Source organism: Drosophila simulans, chromosome 2L (genome assembly GCF_016746395.2).
Source record: "Drosophila simulans strain w501 chromosome 2L, Prin_Dsim_3.1, whole genome shotgun sequence".
NCBI lineage: Eukaryota > Metazoa > Arthropoda > Insecta > Diptera > Drosophilidae > Drosophila > Drosophila simulans.
The window spans coordinates 22,207,013-22,223,827 of record NC_052520.2 but is presented as its reverse complement, the minus strand read 5'-3'; the positions used below and the strand labels follow the sequence as shown (position 1 = coordinate 22,223,827).

General features: G+C 38.5%; 1 protein-coding gene across 2 annotated transcripts in view; it reads right to left on the bottom strand.

Annotated features, from left to right (window-relative positions):
* The window catches only part of LOC6733134 (meiosis regulator and mRNA stability factor 1), an 88,157-nt gene that overhangs the window by 11,501 nt on the left and 59,841 nt on the right, over nucleotides 1-16,815 (bottom strand). The gene's annotated exons all lie outside the window — the stretch shown is intronic.

Sequence of the window (16,815 nt, the reverse complement as noted above, 5' to 3'; positions counted from 1 at the left end):
TTTAGATCACAAGAACTATAAAAGCTAGGAGGTTGAGATTCAGCATACAGATTCTAGAGCCATATACGAAGTACATGTTTGTTGACCCATGCTGCCACGACCACAAACCGCCCAGAACTGCCACGAAAACACTTTAAAAATTATTTTCGATATTTTTTCATATTTTTTTGCCACGCCCACGCTTTTGAAAAATGCTTTGGTATTTTTTCGTATTTTTATAAGTGTGGGCGTGGCCGTTTTTAGCGGTTTGTGGGCGTTAGAGTGGCCGTGGCAACATGGGTCAACAAACTTGCGCTGCGTTTTTCACAGACGAACTGACGGACAGACGGGCATGGCTAGATCGACTCGGCTTTTGATCCTGATCAAGAATATACAGTCGGAAACACTTCCTACTGCCTGTTACACACTTTTCAACGAAGTTTTTTTCGTATTTTTTTCATTTTACTCTACGAGTAACGGCTATAATAAAACTCTTCAATTTTTTACATGTGTGGCCGTGATCGGTTGGGGCAGTTTTGTGGTTAGATTGTGCACGGCAACATCAGTTAAGAAAAATAGAGAAAAATATGTTTTGTTTTAACAAACATGAAAAAATCTAATATTTTATTCCAAAGTACGGTTTATGGAAGAAATTGTAACGAACTGATTTTGTTGATGTGCTCGTCCCACCAAATTTAAATTTGATATTAAACTTCATCACCCGTTTACCAGAAATAACACTTTGCAGTTCTTGTTACGTTGATCTTTATCTCTTGTTACACATTAAGTGAATTCTCCGTTGTGGGTGATAGTTGTTTCCCCCGCTACCACGCGTGATCGTTGGCGAGAAGATGACCTGTTGGGCTCACTCCTCTGGTTATGATCACAGCTGGGGGATTTTCGAAAAATAACTGTACATTCGAAGATTTTAGACATTTTTTGGCAATCAGACGTGTTTTCGGTTGCTCATTGAATTAGACTCTGCTTTAATTTCTTTGTATTGCGTGGACAAGTGTCAACTTTCGTATTAAAAAAATATAAACAAATAAAGTGTAATCCAGTAACAATTGAAGAAAAAATGGGAAAAGCTGCTGTTATGGAACGTCTCTTCACTCGCAAGAACTGTCCAATCGGAACATTGTCAAACAAATAAATCGCAGCTCCAGAACTGTTGACAGATATTTGAAAGATCTAAAGGTATATGGAAATAACTTCAAAGGCGAAAAAAGACCCTATCAAAACAAACAATCAGTGCGCCAAATTGTTGGAATTGCTTCGAATTCGACTAACTCTTCCGCTAAGATCAACGAATTGGCCGGAGTAAAGGAGCCTTTTAACTATTCAGCGTACTATCAGAAATGTAGAACACCTGAAGCTTCTAAAAATAAAAAAAGGCCCATTTGAGTGCAATAGGCAAGAAAATGCGGCTTCTATTCGCGAAAGAATACATTACGTGGACTGTCCAATTTGACACTCGACTTAATGATGTCTTTACTAATGAAAAAAATTTTAATTTAGATGGCCCTGATGGATTTCAATATTATTATCACGATATGCGGAAATCTAAAATAATATATGTCGGGAAGTTAACTATTTCGGGGTCCTCTGTTGCCGCGCACCGCCCGCGAGTCGTACATTTCCTCGGTTGCGACATATTCACGCGTCTGTCTTCTCGGAGTTTTCAAACATAAGTGACCCGCGTACATTTCAACATCGCTCTATCTCGCTTGATACATGCTGGTCCGAACTCACCACAGGACAAGCATTTGTCTCACTCTAACGCATCGTCGAACCGAGGCTATGTAGAACAGAGCAAAATCCGTTAAACTCGCATAACGGAACACAGCGAACAGCGATCAAAAAGAAACGAAGACAAGAACAGCTCGATACGAATTTTATTTATTAGAGATGGAACATAGAAAATAAAAATAAGACTAATAATGATGCGACACGGCCTTCCTGACCAGCACACGTCCTCGTGTGTAATATAAGTTTTGAAATTAAACAAGCTTAATCTAGAAAGATAACATTAAACGTAATTCAGAGTATTAGTAAAGGTTCTCTTTTTTTTTTTTTTTTTTTTAATTTTATTTTTCTTGTTATCGACCGACTCGAGTGACAGAAGTACCAAGAAGATCGTTTGTTATTATTAGCAACACACTAGGACAATTCAACCCGCCACGCCGCCAGTCACCAGACATCAAATAAGTCAACACAGTAACACGTGTACCTACTAGCACTGGCAACTTGGCGACGTTGCATGTGTTCCTAATCTCGCATTGAAATCCATCAATGCCTCTCATTCACTTGAGTCTTCAAACAACTTAGTAACTTTTCGCTCACATTGGCATCCACCAACGGATTTCTAACGTCTCTTTCAACGTTTTCATCCACATTGGAATCCACCAAGGGATTTCTAACGTCTCTTTCAACGTTTTCATCCACATTGGAATCCACCAAGGGATTTCTAACGTCTCTTTCAACGTTTTCTTGATCGTCACATAGATCTAACTCTTTGGGGATCTCCTCTGTTGGCATACTGCGCAAAGCTTCATGTGGGTACTTATAAGTCCGCTTTTTAGTTAAAGATTTTAAAATATAACGATCTCCCTCAAGTACCTCTGTCACGAGGAAAGGTCCTTTATATTTTTGGTCTAATTTTGTTTGGTGCCTTTCTTCGTTCTTGAGTAAAACATAATCGCCAACACTAAAGTTATCAAATTTGGCTTTGTGCTTATCGAATCTAGTTTTTTCATACAAGGCGTTCTTCTTAATATTTTCTCTCGCGATATTTCTTATAATATTTACATCGACTTTATTAACTTGTTCGCATATTGGTAACATATTAAATGGTCTACATTCTTTTCCGATTAGTAATTCAAGAGGACTGGCTTTCGTTATGCGATTTGTAGTACAATTTATAGCTAGTTGTATCTCTCCTAAGGCATCTTGCCAAGAACGATGGCTGCTCTCTACAGCCGTAAGCATGCGTTTAAGCACACTCATAACGCGTTCTACCTGTCCATTGGCACGACTAGCCCCTGTTGCAATTAAGTGTAGTTGAATTTTTTGCATGGAACAGAATTCACTGAAACAAGAGCCTGTAAAGCATTTACCCTGATCTGCAATGATTCGTGTTGGTACACCGAATACGGAGATTGACGCCTTCAAGGCGTCTATACAACTCTCACTATTAATGTTTACCGTGTGGTGCAAACAAACAAACTTTGTAAACGCGTCAATCAGAACGATAATATATTCCTTTTGATCCCTCTTGCCGCTTAATTTTCCCGTAATATCTATATGGATCGTGTGCCATGGAATTTCTACTTTTGGTATGGGGTGGAGTTCGATTGGCAATTTTCCTGACGGAGGCTTAGTTAACTTACACGTAATGCAATTATCAACGAACTTACGAACATATTTGGCCATGTTCTCAAACCAGTAAAATTCGTACATTTTGTCTAAAGTCTTTTCCCACCCAAGATGTACAACTGCTTCATGGACATGGTTCACTACTGACCATCTGAATGATCTGGGGACAACTGGCAGGCAACGAGTTTTACCGTTCCTTTGGATTTTGCGAAAAAGCATTTTGGAGCGTAATTCATAACTTTTTGCCAAGCTCTCACCCAATTCATTGTTCTGTATTTTAACAACAATCGTGGAAATCTCTGAATCCTTTTGTTGTTCTGCAAGTAACCAGTTGTCCGTTATTTTGGCCAATAGAACATGTTTTTCTTCCTCACCAGTAATAACCCGAGCAGTTGGCAGTGGATTGCGTGACAAGAAATCAACATGTTGCATTTTGGCACCAGGTCTATATTCTATGTCAAAGTCGAAGGACTGCATATATGCCCACCAACGGTGTACTCTCGGCGTTAGTTCAGTCTTGTTGCGAGTAGCTTTTAGGGAATTACAGTCTGTAAAAACAACAAATCGTCGCCCATGTAAATAGTGACGAAAGTGTCTCATGGAGTTATACACAGCTAAAGTTTCAAGCTCGTACGAATGATATCGAGATTCCGTCAAGGATGTTTGTTTGCTGTAATACTCAACTACACGACGTTTATTATCTATTTTGTGGAGTAGAATTGCTCCGTACTGCCCATACTGGCATCTGTATGCAGTTCAATGGGATGCCGAGGATCGAAGATAACAAGGACGGGCTCATCTGTAAGCAATTTAGTGACTTTTTGACGAATTTGTTCGTGTTCAAGTTTCCATTCAAATATTTTGTTTTTGCAGGTCAGTCTATATAAGGGTTTCATGATTTCTGAAAACTTTGGCACAAACTGCCTAAAATAAGAGGCTAGGCCAATAAATTGTCTTACTTGGGTAACAGACTGCGGAGGCGGTAAAGCGACTAATGCTTTTATCTTAGATGGATTTGGTCTTATTTCGCCCTCTTTTACCACAAACCCCAGATATTCAACGCAAGATTTCAGGAATGAACATTTTCCGATATTAAAAGAAAACCCAGCCTGCGATAATATTTTCAAAACTGTCCTTAACCTTACAAAAGCTTCTTCTTTTGTTTCTGCGATAATCATTATATCGTCCATATAAACGATAACGTAAGAGTGGGCAAGCTCACCCAAAGCTTTCATAACTGCACGCTGGAACACGGATGGGGCATTCTTTAACCCGAAGGGCATAGTTAGAAATTCGAATTGGCCGTCAGGTGTCACAAAAGCCGTGCGCTCAATTGAATTTCCGTGAATAGGTATCTGATGAAACCCGCTGGCCATATCCAAGCAACTAAAGAAACTTGCTCCACGCAACCTAGATATTTGGTCACTAATTAGTGGTAAGGGATATTTCTCTGCAACTGTGTTTGTATTTAGTTCGCGGTAATCCACGCAAAGACGATCAGAACCATTTTTCTTTTTAACGAGTAAAACTGGACTGGCGAACGGTGAGCTGCTAGGACGGATGATGTTAGCTAACAGCAGCTCATTAACCTTGTTTCGGACAATTTGTTTTTCCTCTATACTAAGTCGGTACGGTCGTCTGTGTACAGTTTTTATTGGATCAATTAAGCGTACTTCTAATTCGCCAGTTGTAACACGATTTTTGGGAAAACCGTCTATAAATGAGTCACAGAATTCATTCAAAAGATTTACCAAGATTTTCCTATCCTCGCCACACAATTCGGTATTAACATTTTCAAGACTAAAACTACTACTCAAAGCAGATAGGGTTTGCACAGACCTTGTTTTACATAACTCTATTTTATCTATTGTTATAGTAGAACTAAATCCCTGACTTAAAATTTCACGTCCAATTATAATATTATAATTAATGCAATCATTAAGAATTACGTGAAAAAGCACTTCGAGACAGTAACCACTTATTGTTACGTTTGACAAAATTTGTAATGTACTGGTAACAGTATTATTTCCGATACCCTTTAAAACTACAATGTTGTTAATTCGTGTGCCCGAGAGTTGGGTGGACACAGATTCTCTTACAAGTGAGCATTCGGCTCCAGAGTCGAAATAAAATGGATACGACTCACCAGATGATATCAATGTCCCAATTGGCTCGACTACGTGACACACGTTGACACGCTTCTCGTCGGCTTTAGTTTGGTTTGACAACGATTGTCTTGCAGGGCAAGCTGACGCTATATGCCCCTGGTTTCCACATCTATAGCAAGTAATTGACCCAGGTTTAGAGTCAGATAAGCGCCCAATACTCGAACTAGATCCTTGTTGATTCTTTAAGTTGTTTTTCATGGAGCGGCAGTCAGCTATCTTGTGGCCAATTTTTCCACAAAAGTGGCACTTAACATTTGGGTGTAGGCGAGCTCTTTTGCTGGTAGAATTTTCTGGAATGGGATGGTCCTTCCTCTTGCCATACGAAAACGCTCTTAGCTCGTTCTGCAACTCGTTGCGTGTTTTGACAGTAGTTGTGAACACAGTGCGTTGCAGCCTACCATCTATATTTGCAGCATGTGCCAGGGCAACGGGCACTGCAATTTCTTCTGCGGTCATAGACTTCCATTTTGCCATAAGTGTTGTTATTAATCGGCTACCATACAGCGCAAGACATTCGCCGTCGTTTGGCCGCCCGTTTAATACATCAAAGACTGTTGCTGCTGGCGTCTCATTGCCTTCATACTGCTGAAGGAACATTTCTTGGAATTGGCTCCAAGTCATTCCGGCGAAACAAATTTGTGACAGCCAATTAGAAGCACTGCCCTCCAATGATTTGGTTAAGGCCATGAGCAAAGCACTGCCACCCAGAGGATTTTCTCCTACAATAAGGTCCACTGTAGAGCACCAAGTGGCTGCACTTGAACCGGCGGACTCAGGGTTGAACTTGGGTAGTACAACTACTTTTGTAGTCTGCGAGCCCCTCACGGCATTTACAATTTCCAATAGATTACGATGCTGCATTTCTAAAATTGTGGACAGGCGATCATCAGTGATGGCTTGGGGCTGAGGCGATCCCACTTCTGATGTCGGGAAGTTAACTATTTCGGGGTCCTCTGTTGCCGCGCACCGCCCGCGAGTCGTAAATTTCCTCGGTTGCGACATATTCACGCGTCTGTCTTCTCGGAGTTTTCAAACATAAGTGACCCGCGTACATTTCAACATCGCTCTATCTCGCTTGATACATGCTGGTCCGAACTCACCACAGGACAAGCATTTGTCTCACTCTAACGCATCGTCGAACCGAGGCTATGTAGAACAGAGCAAAATCCGTTAAACTCGCATAACGGAACACAGCGAACAGCGATCAAAAAGAAACGAAGACAAGAACAGCTCGATACGAATTTTATTTATTAGAGATGGAACATAGAAAATAAAAATAAGACTAATAATGATGCGACATATATATTATTATATTATATAGTATAATATCTATATTTAAGTCGCCACGTAAGCGGAGAAGAGGAATAATGATGTGGGGTGCTTTATGATACAATTGACTTAATTTTTATCGATCAAAAGATGAATGGCGATCGCTTGAAAACATTGTTGGGAAATTGTTCCGAAATTAAAAGATCTCTTTGGACCAATTCCTTGGATTTTTCATCAAGACAATACTCCTATTCATAATTCTCAAGTAGTAAAGTCTTTTATTTCAAGTCAAAACGTTAATATCATGACCTCGCCACCATATGCTCCAGATCTTAACGTTATTGAACATGTTTGGGGCGTGCTATCACGGAAGGTATCAACGGAAGAAAGCAATACGAATATAAGGAAACATTAGCAGAGCTATTAAGCGTGCTTGGAGCGAGATTTCCCTGAGCTATGTAGATTCCTTGTACCAGTCTATGCAGGACGGGATTTACGAAGTTATTACTAACAAGGGAGGCAGTACTCATTGCTAACTCATAATTTAACTTAAAATCCAAATACTTATAAAAAAATTAAAAAATCAAAGTAGTAGTTTTAAGAAAATGTTTGAAAAACACAATTTTGTTAAATTTTTATAATCAATTGTATAATATATTTAAAGTATTATTAAATAAGATATTATTTTGCATGTTAACTTATTTTCTGTCGTCATTTATTAAATACATGAATAGCAAAGTTGTATGCAACTAAGCGTGCGTCTAACCTAAGACCAGAAGGTTAACCCGAATAATCATTTCATTGAAAAAATGTATAAGTTTAGTAAGGTTTACTCTCTCTACACAATTTTGGGTTTCTTCCATTTAGCCTTACGTTGTGTTTATTCCATTATGTGACAGTTGTTCTTATATAGTATAGTATAGTTATATAATTGTTTTTTTTTTCCTGGCCACCAAATTAATTTTGTTAGGGGTTTGATCCGATCTAATGTGAAGGGAAGGTTTTTTTTTACACGAGCGAGACCCACGTTCACACCTCCCGCCCAACCGACTAAGGAGCGCTGCAGTCTATCGTAACGCTCGATTCGCGAGAAATACACGCGATAGAGAATAGAGTACATAAACGAGCAAATATTTGTAATTATTAGTAAGATCTAGACCACGAACACTCCTGGCCTTATTGACAAGTTTAAGATCCAGAAGAAGACAAAGGCTCCAACCAATGTTATTCTGTCAAAATAGCACCTACTTAGAGTGTAATTCGCAAGAATTGGATTGACAAGACAAAGGGTCATAACTTTATACTTAATATTAATAGCTACAAAATGTTAGTGGCTGTTGATCTGCGTTTCATAAAACCATGCTAACATGGTGAAATAATTTATCTACAAAGGTGCTCCAAATGAGAAGTGATAACATTTTCAAAAAGCGTAAGGATCGCCGACAATTTAGAGATTCCTTTGTAATTGCTTGCATGCAATTTGTTACCTTTTTAATGGATAGGGAACACAAAGGACTCCTTCCATATATCGAGTAACTGTGAAGATTCCAGAGCTAAGGTAAACAGTTTTGGTAGAGGCTTACGCACAAAAAATTAGCAATGAGCTTTCGTTTAGAGTGCGACAAAATATTAGATTCGACTTTGATACCGCGTAAGAGTATGGCTGTTCGGAATGAGGTAATTGCCAGCTTGGGCCGGTATTGCGGACTCAATATTCATTTGTGGTGGTAAACTAATCGGTTGAGAAACCAGTGCAGACAAATCGGAATCTCTAGCGATCCCAAGCTGGACTCCCTCCACAACAGATTGATCGGATTGCTCCGAATCTTTTTAGCTGCCGATATTAGAAACATTTGAGGAATTGCTACGATGTACAGCTGATCAGCTGTGGAGTCATATTGATCATTTGTCAGAAGCTGCGGAGCGTTCCCCTTAGACAGCCCACCACAAGCTGCTTTCTTGCGCTCTGGAACGCGAAGAGGAAATCGTGAGCTCGACAAAAACTATCTCTAGACACGCAGACAACATTAGTTTCCATATTTTTTCTATTTGGACCACTGCACAGTGGTTCCCATTGTATGGGGAAAGCGGCCAAAAATACTTTTAGTTGAGGTAGACACTTGAAACTTAGCACAAAATTTTCTTATTTTTGTAGCAAATTTTATGAAAAAATCAGCTTGATCGGACCACTATATCATATAGCTGTCATACGAACGATTAAAATTAAGTGTTAGTATGGAAAACTTTTTTTTTTCAATTATTTTGCAACGAAAACTTGGAATTCTACATAAGAAATTGGTATATATATATCCAGGGTGAGCTTAGCGAAAATGGTATGCTATATCATATAGGTGCTATAGGAACAATCAGTCGAAAATCGTGATTTTGTTTGAAAAATTATTTTGTTGCAAACAATATAGTATGAAAAATTTTCAATCATTTAATAATAACAACCACAAAATAACTTTGTAGGCTATATACATTGATATACTTACATTTTAATTATTCAAATTTCAAAAAAATATATAATACATTTATATGTTCATATGTACACGGTGAAAAAAAGACTGCTCAAGTAAATCTGATTTTAAAAGCTCTAACTTGGGTTTGCTCAATAGAAGTCTGTTCAAAAGGTCCGTATTTGTCAGTACTCTTGATATTTTTCGCATATGTCTTATTCTAAACAATTTTATGTCCTTATATTTTGCCTCAGCAGCTTCTTCGGAAAGTTATCCAATGTGCATGTACATGTAATAAATCTTTGTGCACTAAAGGGGGAGGTGGTACCAAGGATATTTCTCAATCAGAAATTGTGCAGTGTCTAGAGCATAGTCTCTGAATTTTGACGGACTTATGTTGTAGCCCGATGACATGGCTGCTCCTGGGCCCCTGTCGGCACTTGAATTAAACTTTTTCTTAATTTTAAAATGTTAATAAACAATGCACAAAAAAAATTATTAAGTTAAGTGGAAATGGACATAACGAAAACTCCAACGAAAGATAGCAAACATAAACAAAGAACATCTGCAACTATATACTAAACACAACACTAATTTACGCAAAACACAGAACGTCGTACATATAATTTTTGTTTTAAAAATATACTAAATACCATTATTTATTATACGAATGCCTTCCATTGCCGAGTAATGTCGAGTATCATTTTTCGATGCTATTCTTGATGCGGACAGTTAGAGCAAAACAAAAAAATGAATAAATTTGAATAGCTATACCAATTATGAGAAAGCAATGATACATTTAAAGTCAAAATTTGGACTTTGATTTTTTATTTTTGGCCTATGGGGGAACCACTGTGCACTGTGTAAAAACGCAAAATATATCTTATAAGCGAGCTATTATAGCTGTCGCACGCTTAGAACGTTGAATTTTGCGTGGGAGAGCGAGAGAGCATACAAAACCAACTTTAAACAGGCAACGAGACGAGAGAGTACACAAAGCACACAGACAGAAAAGAAATTTAATCAAGAGAGATTCATTCGCATATGTAAAGGATGGCCATATGAACACAACTAACCACCGAACTGAAGACGACAATGCACCCCGCACCAAACGAAAGCGAAAGAAGAGAATATATAATCGAAAAATCAAATGGAAGCTCAACGAAAACGAAATTCACCACCAGTATGGAAAAAAGATTAAAGGCATTGGTGAACAAAATTACGTTAACCTACTTAAAAGCGGCAATGGCTTTCAAGTTTTCCTGAAAGGTATAGAACCTATAGAACACTCATCTATGTCGACCTAGAACCAGAAACTTGAATCTTAGAAGCCTCACAAGAGAAGTTCACCCGATCAAATACAAATGCTCTCCATTCCATAAGAACCAGCAATGTCTAATCTAACGCGGGACAATTGTACGTGCCCCAAACTCACAGATTTCCTAACCCAGTTTTCAGGCTTTTGGCCGCGCATTAACCAGCTCACAATAGACCCTCTAGTCAATTTTAGTGAAGTGAAGGCAAAACATTTTGAATCAACAACAGGTGCAGGTTCCTAAAAAGGGCGGAGTGGCCTTCAAGTGGCACGCCGCTACGAAGACATTGAACACATCAGACTTTGGGAAAAAGTTTTCATCAAATTAATAGAAATTTACAAGAGTAATAAAAATATGAAAAAAGATAATTTTTTTTTTTGGCAAATCGATAGAAATTTACGAGACTAATGTAATCATGTAAAAATATCAAAACATTTTTCAAAAGTGTTTTTCAATATTGGTCAATAAAATTGCGTTGTGTCTATGTCTCTAGAATTTGTTATTGTCTCATTGTCTGCCTCTGTCTCTATGTCTGTTAATCTGAACTCTAGCTACTTACCTCACCAATCTAAATATAATTCTGAACCATCTGGAGTCTTATGCTTATTAGAGCCTCAGCTTAATGAAAACATGACTTTTCAGTCAAACTCATCACCATGATATTGTCTTCTTTTTTATTAAAATGTTAAGTTAAATTGTTATGAACTTCTGTTAACATGCTCATAATCGAACTAATCGAACCAGCACATTGTTTTCTGCATGCGGCCGGGAAAATGCTACCCAGGCTACAGAGGAACCATAGGGAACCGTGTGTGAAGATTTACGACCAGATACGTTGTGCCCAAGGTCATGATAACGCATAACGAAAGTGGGGGTCAGGCTCAAGGCTCAGGGTTCCATATAACCCACAAGAATCCAAGAGAAAGGTCCAACAGGACCGTCAAAAACAATGATCGCGCAATTGACAGGGAATACGAATGTGGCGGGGACTATTGGACACTCGCCGGCATTCATCACGCAGGGAAGGAAGCCAAGGCTACCGAAAGCGTTGTTTGACGAGCAGACGACCGGGACACCGACACCGATAAACTTGGTGGCAAGAATAAATAATTTTTTCGGCGGCGACAAAGAGAGTACGTGTGCTCTTGGTGGTTTCAATTTTCGAAAACTTATAACTTCAGCTGACAGCGGCGCCAGCTTGTGAATCGCCCTACGGAACACTGCACAGTCGCTTCTTTTAGGGTCGACGGCTCTGACCATGCCGTCCCGACCCGCGTGCGTCGGGATGACTCGAGTTGTCCGGCGACGAGGACATATGCCCAGGCCAATCGCCAATCGCAAAAAAAATATTTTCCAAGCCCCATAACCAAAACTGCCACGCCCACATTTTTTAACCATTTTTCGATATTTTTTCATAATTATATTAGTCTTGTAAAGCTTACAGTTGATCTATCAATTATTATTATCAATCAATAAAACTCACCGTTACCGTGTTTAGCTCGTACGCGAAAGAATATCGTCGTGAAGGCCACTACACCATCCGCCTCTTCATCTTCCTCTTCTTCAAAAACTAGCATTTATTCTTACTATTTAATGTTCAAATGCTACAGACTTGCGTCTGCGGCACAATATGGTCCCCAGAAGAAAAGTCGAATATCCTTCTCCCTATAGCATAACATGACTTTATAGATAGCTTGCTGGACTTATCTTAACTGTCGACAGTTGGATCTATGTCTTGTAACAAGTCCTGAAAGTGTGTTTCTGTCCAGGTTAGCACCTCTTACTCAACCTGAAGATCCATATCATCTTACTTTCAAGGTGACGACAATCGAAATAGGAACCGTATTAAAAGTAAAATCACAGAAGTCAACCAAGCGAATTCACTGTTTTCGCGAGGCAAATTTTCGGAGGCTAAACAATTTTATTGCTGGCCTTAATTGGTCCGATATTTACTCCTGCAACAAAATAACGGATGCCACTAATATGTTTAATACGCAATTAAATCATTTTTTGACTCTTGTGTTCCGATGTACTATCCGTCAATCTTTAAACATTCTTGGTTTAATAAAGAGTTGACACACCTAAGAAATGTCAAGTCCAGACTTTATACAAAATTTAAAAATACCGGTTCTCAGTCTATCCTTTCTAAATATGTAAGCGCTCGGCTAAACTTTACCGTGCTTAATGCTCAGTGTTACAGGAATTATTTAAACCGTTGTAAGTTCCAGTTCGCACAGGATCCGAAACAGTTTTATAATTTCCTTAACACTAAGCAAAAACAAGTTCTTACCCTTCCTCGCTATTTTGAAAACACTACCAAGTTTTTTCAAACAACATTTTCTACTGTACCTTATTCCCAACAGCCATACACTTATGCCGTATCTAAGTCGAATCTAATATTCTGCCCCACTATAAACGAAAGCTCACTGCTTAACGATCTTCAGCGTGTTAACCTGGTCTATTCGCCAGGTCCCGATGGAATCCCTGGCTGTGTGCTCAGATTCTGTGCGGAAGCCTTGTGCAAGCCTCTACTGAAACTGTTTACCCTATCTCTGGAATCTTCACAGTTCCCTCATATATGGAAGGAGTCCTTTGTGATTCCTCTTCATAAAAAAGGTAGCAAACTGGGTGCAAGCAATTACAGAGGAATCTCTAAATTGTCGGCTATCACAAAACTTTTTGAAAATGTTATTGCTCCTCATTTACAGCACCTTTGTAGATCAATCATATCACCGTGTCGGCATAGTTTTATGAAACGCAGATCAACAACCACTAACCTCTTGTAGCTAACTTCTTTCGTAATACAGGGTTTCAAAAATAATCTTCAAACAGATGTCATCTACACTTACTTTTGTAAAGCATTTGACTCTGTTAATCATTACCTTCTAGTACGGAAACTTGATCTATTAGGTTTCCCTGTTGATCTTCTAAATTGGATTTCAAGTTATCTGAATGGCAGGACGCAAAAAGTCCTCTTTAAAAATTCTCTATCTTGTATTCTCCGAGTCACATCAGGTGTTCCACAAGGGAGCCACCTTGGTCCGCTTCTTTTTACCTTATTTATTAACGACCTCCCCTTGGTAATAAAATATTCGCGTGTACGCAGACGATGTAAAATGATGCCTCCAGCACAAGTACATTTCGCGCCATTTGGACTTACAATCCGATCTAGACAGCTTTCAAATATGGCAACTTGATATCGTATTAAACTTAAATAGCTCAAAGCGTAAAGATATGGCCCTTTGTCGTGTCAACCCATTACGCACGATTTAAACTCTAAGTGGGTGCTCTTTGGACAGAATAACACGGGTTGATGATCTTGGTGTTCTTCTGGACCATATTTCGACTATTGTCAATAAGGCCAGGGGTGTGTTTGGTTTTATAAAAAGGTAGTCTAAGGTATTGATGATTTTTACATGACTAAAACCTTGTTTACTTCGTTAGTCCGTCCGATTCTTGAGTGTAGATCACTTGTTTGGAGTCCACAATACGTAGTCCACTCGGACCGTATGGAATCGGTCCAAAAAACTTTTTACTTTTTGCCTTGCAGCGCCTAAATTGGGATGTATATTACCTCCTTATTCCAGTAGACTACTTTTTTTTTTTTTGCTGTGGAATTCTAAATCTTTCTCCTGTTAATTTTTTATTTTTTCAAAGGTTTCTTGTCATTCTACTTGTTGTAGGTTAGGATCATTTGCTACCTTCGAACCAAAAAATAGATAGACTGGTTAACTGTTAGTAGTAGAGTGAATAGAGTAATTGTATTTAACTATATATCTGCCTATAAGACCTCTTATGGAGTTATGGAGTTTTTTGCTTTTTGACATCTGATGATTTCAGTTAGGGTTGAATGGAAACTTTCGATTTGTCCATTTGCCACGCTGTGGAGTTTTAAACACTTCTATATTATATTTCTCATGCATATTTCTCCCCTAAGATTTCCTTTTATAACATAATCGTTATTTTAAGATTTCAACAAGTTTTTCCAAATCGAATAAATACATTATGTCTATGATAGACATGAAAAATTATTTCAAATTTATAATAAGCCTGGATTTCTATTTTCAGTATTATTTGATTCTTAAAGACGTTTAGAGAATTCTGCGATAGCTCTTACTTTTTCTGGATTTGTTTTAATTCCACCGTCTGCTATAAAAAATCCCAGGAATTCTACCTCCTTGTCCAACTGAACCTTCATATTTGCCTCTTCTAAAGTTCGGAAAATTTTACTAATGTCGCTTGCATGCTGTTCTTCTGTTTTGCTAAATATGATGATGTCGTCTATATAGACGAAGCATCTCACACCGACGTGGTCTCCAGGTATATCGTATAGTGCCTTTTGAAATATAGAGGGGGCGTTTCTGAGCCCAAATGGTAATCTCGTAAACTCATATTTACCCTGATTCACTGAAAAAGCAGTTTTCTCTATGTCGGATTTTCTTAAGGGAATCTGATGGAAACCGATTTTTAAATATATAACGGAAAAGAACCTGTTTTTTCCTAACTATGCAAGGACAAAATGTCTGGGATCGGGTACCTATCGGGAATGGTGGCCATATTCAACTTCCTATATGTACGATACATATCGGAGAGTTGTAGGGTGATCTTGATGGTCTTATGACTTCGTTTTCGAGTAGCTCCTGTATTTGTTTCCCTACTTTTTTCCTGGGTGCTTCTGAGTAAGGATAGTGTCTTGAATAGATATGTCGGTGTTAGTACTTCTACTCGTTACTATCACTTTTGTTGTAAACGTTTTTGTTTCGTTTGGGTCACTGAACACTTTTGGGAATTCTGAGCAGATTTTTTTCATAATTTGTTTTTGAGTGTTATTGGAGTTTTCTAGTCGGAGATTTTTTACTTCTCGTTATGGTTGTTGATTTAATTTAAATTTTAGTTTGTCTTCCTTCATTATGAATCTTTGTCTTGAAAATGTGTGTGTTCCTATTTCTCTTAATGTGCCATTTCCTAAAAGCGCCTCAAAGGACTCGAGTGCTGGCAAGAGAAAAAATTTGAGGTTACTGTTTTTCAATCCGAACGGGTTGGCTATTTCATGATGAGTAACTAAAACAGAGCCACCAACAGATCTTACATGGAAAGGTTTTTCTTTTTTTTTTTTTTTTAATTATTGTATGTAATTTTTATTAGAGCCTGTGTCTATCAGCATTTTGATCATTCCTCGCTCATCGATTCTACAGTTTATGTACGGTAAGGAGGAGGATATTACTCTAAAAAATTAAGATCAACGAAGTCGGATTCGAATGGTTCGTCCTCACTTGTCACATGGAAGTTTCTTTGTCTTTTGTCAGACTGTCCAAATGTCTGCTGTTCCAATGGTATTTTATTTATCGTGTCATTAATAGGTCTGTTCATGTAGTTTATGCGTCTCGTCTGCATGCTTTGATCTATATCCATTGGTTCCGGCCGCTTTTGGGGCTTCAGCCGATGGGCGTGTGTGAAGGTGCCGCAAAGTGGTTGATTTTCAAAATTAGCGACAAATAAGTATAGACGCGTTGATAAATTTCTGTTACCGTCGTATTGCCCTGTTTTAGAGACGTCATTTGGTACTCGAGTGTAGTGACATCTCGTTTGTTAGCGTAATGACCCGTCAACCATTTCGAGATAGCCGTCCAGTGTAAGAGGGTTTGATATGATTCTAAAACCGAATCAGCATTTCCCACGATCTTGTTCCTGATGACGTTAAGAATCCCATAGTACCTAGGTGAGCCAGCTGTTGTTGAATAAATTTGCAAGATTCTTTCTACACCTTTTATTCTAAGAACTGAATTCTCCTGCTTGTCCTGAAAATTTCCTAAGGCACATTACTACATCGGAAATTCTGTCCAGTTCGTTCATGTAGTTGCCCTCGATGTTTACTGGTTGGTCCCGTCTTCTAAGTCTTCTTTTTAGAAAATGTCACCCTCTTTGCATCAGCGCTAACGTTTCCAGAATTTTTAGCAGCCATGGCAACAGCAACAACAACGAAACGGCGGAAACAGCGACTCGAAATTCAGTTTAAGCGGGAAGATGAGCTCAAAGAAGAATTAGAGGCAGCTTCCGTTTCTTGGCTATGTACGCGCACATAAGTATTGCAACAGAACTTTTTATTAACCCTTAATTTGTCTGAATATTGCAGACAGAAACAGTGGTTCAACAAAGCAGTCAGCAACAATAGCGAATTAATTGATGAGTTAAAGCTCTTAACATCACATCTTTGCCAGATTGTCACTATTTACCCTAGCTAATGGCTAA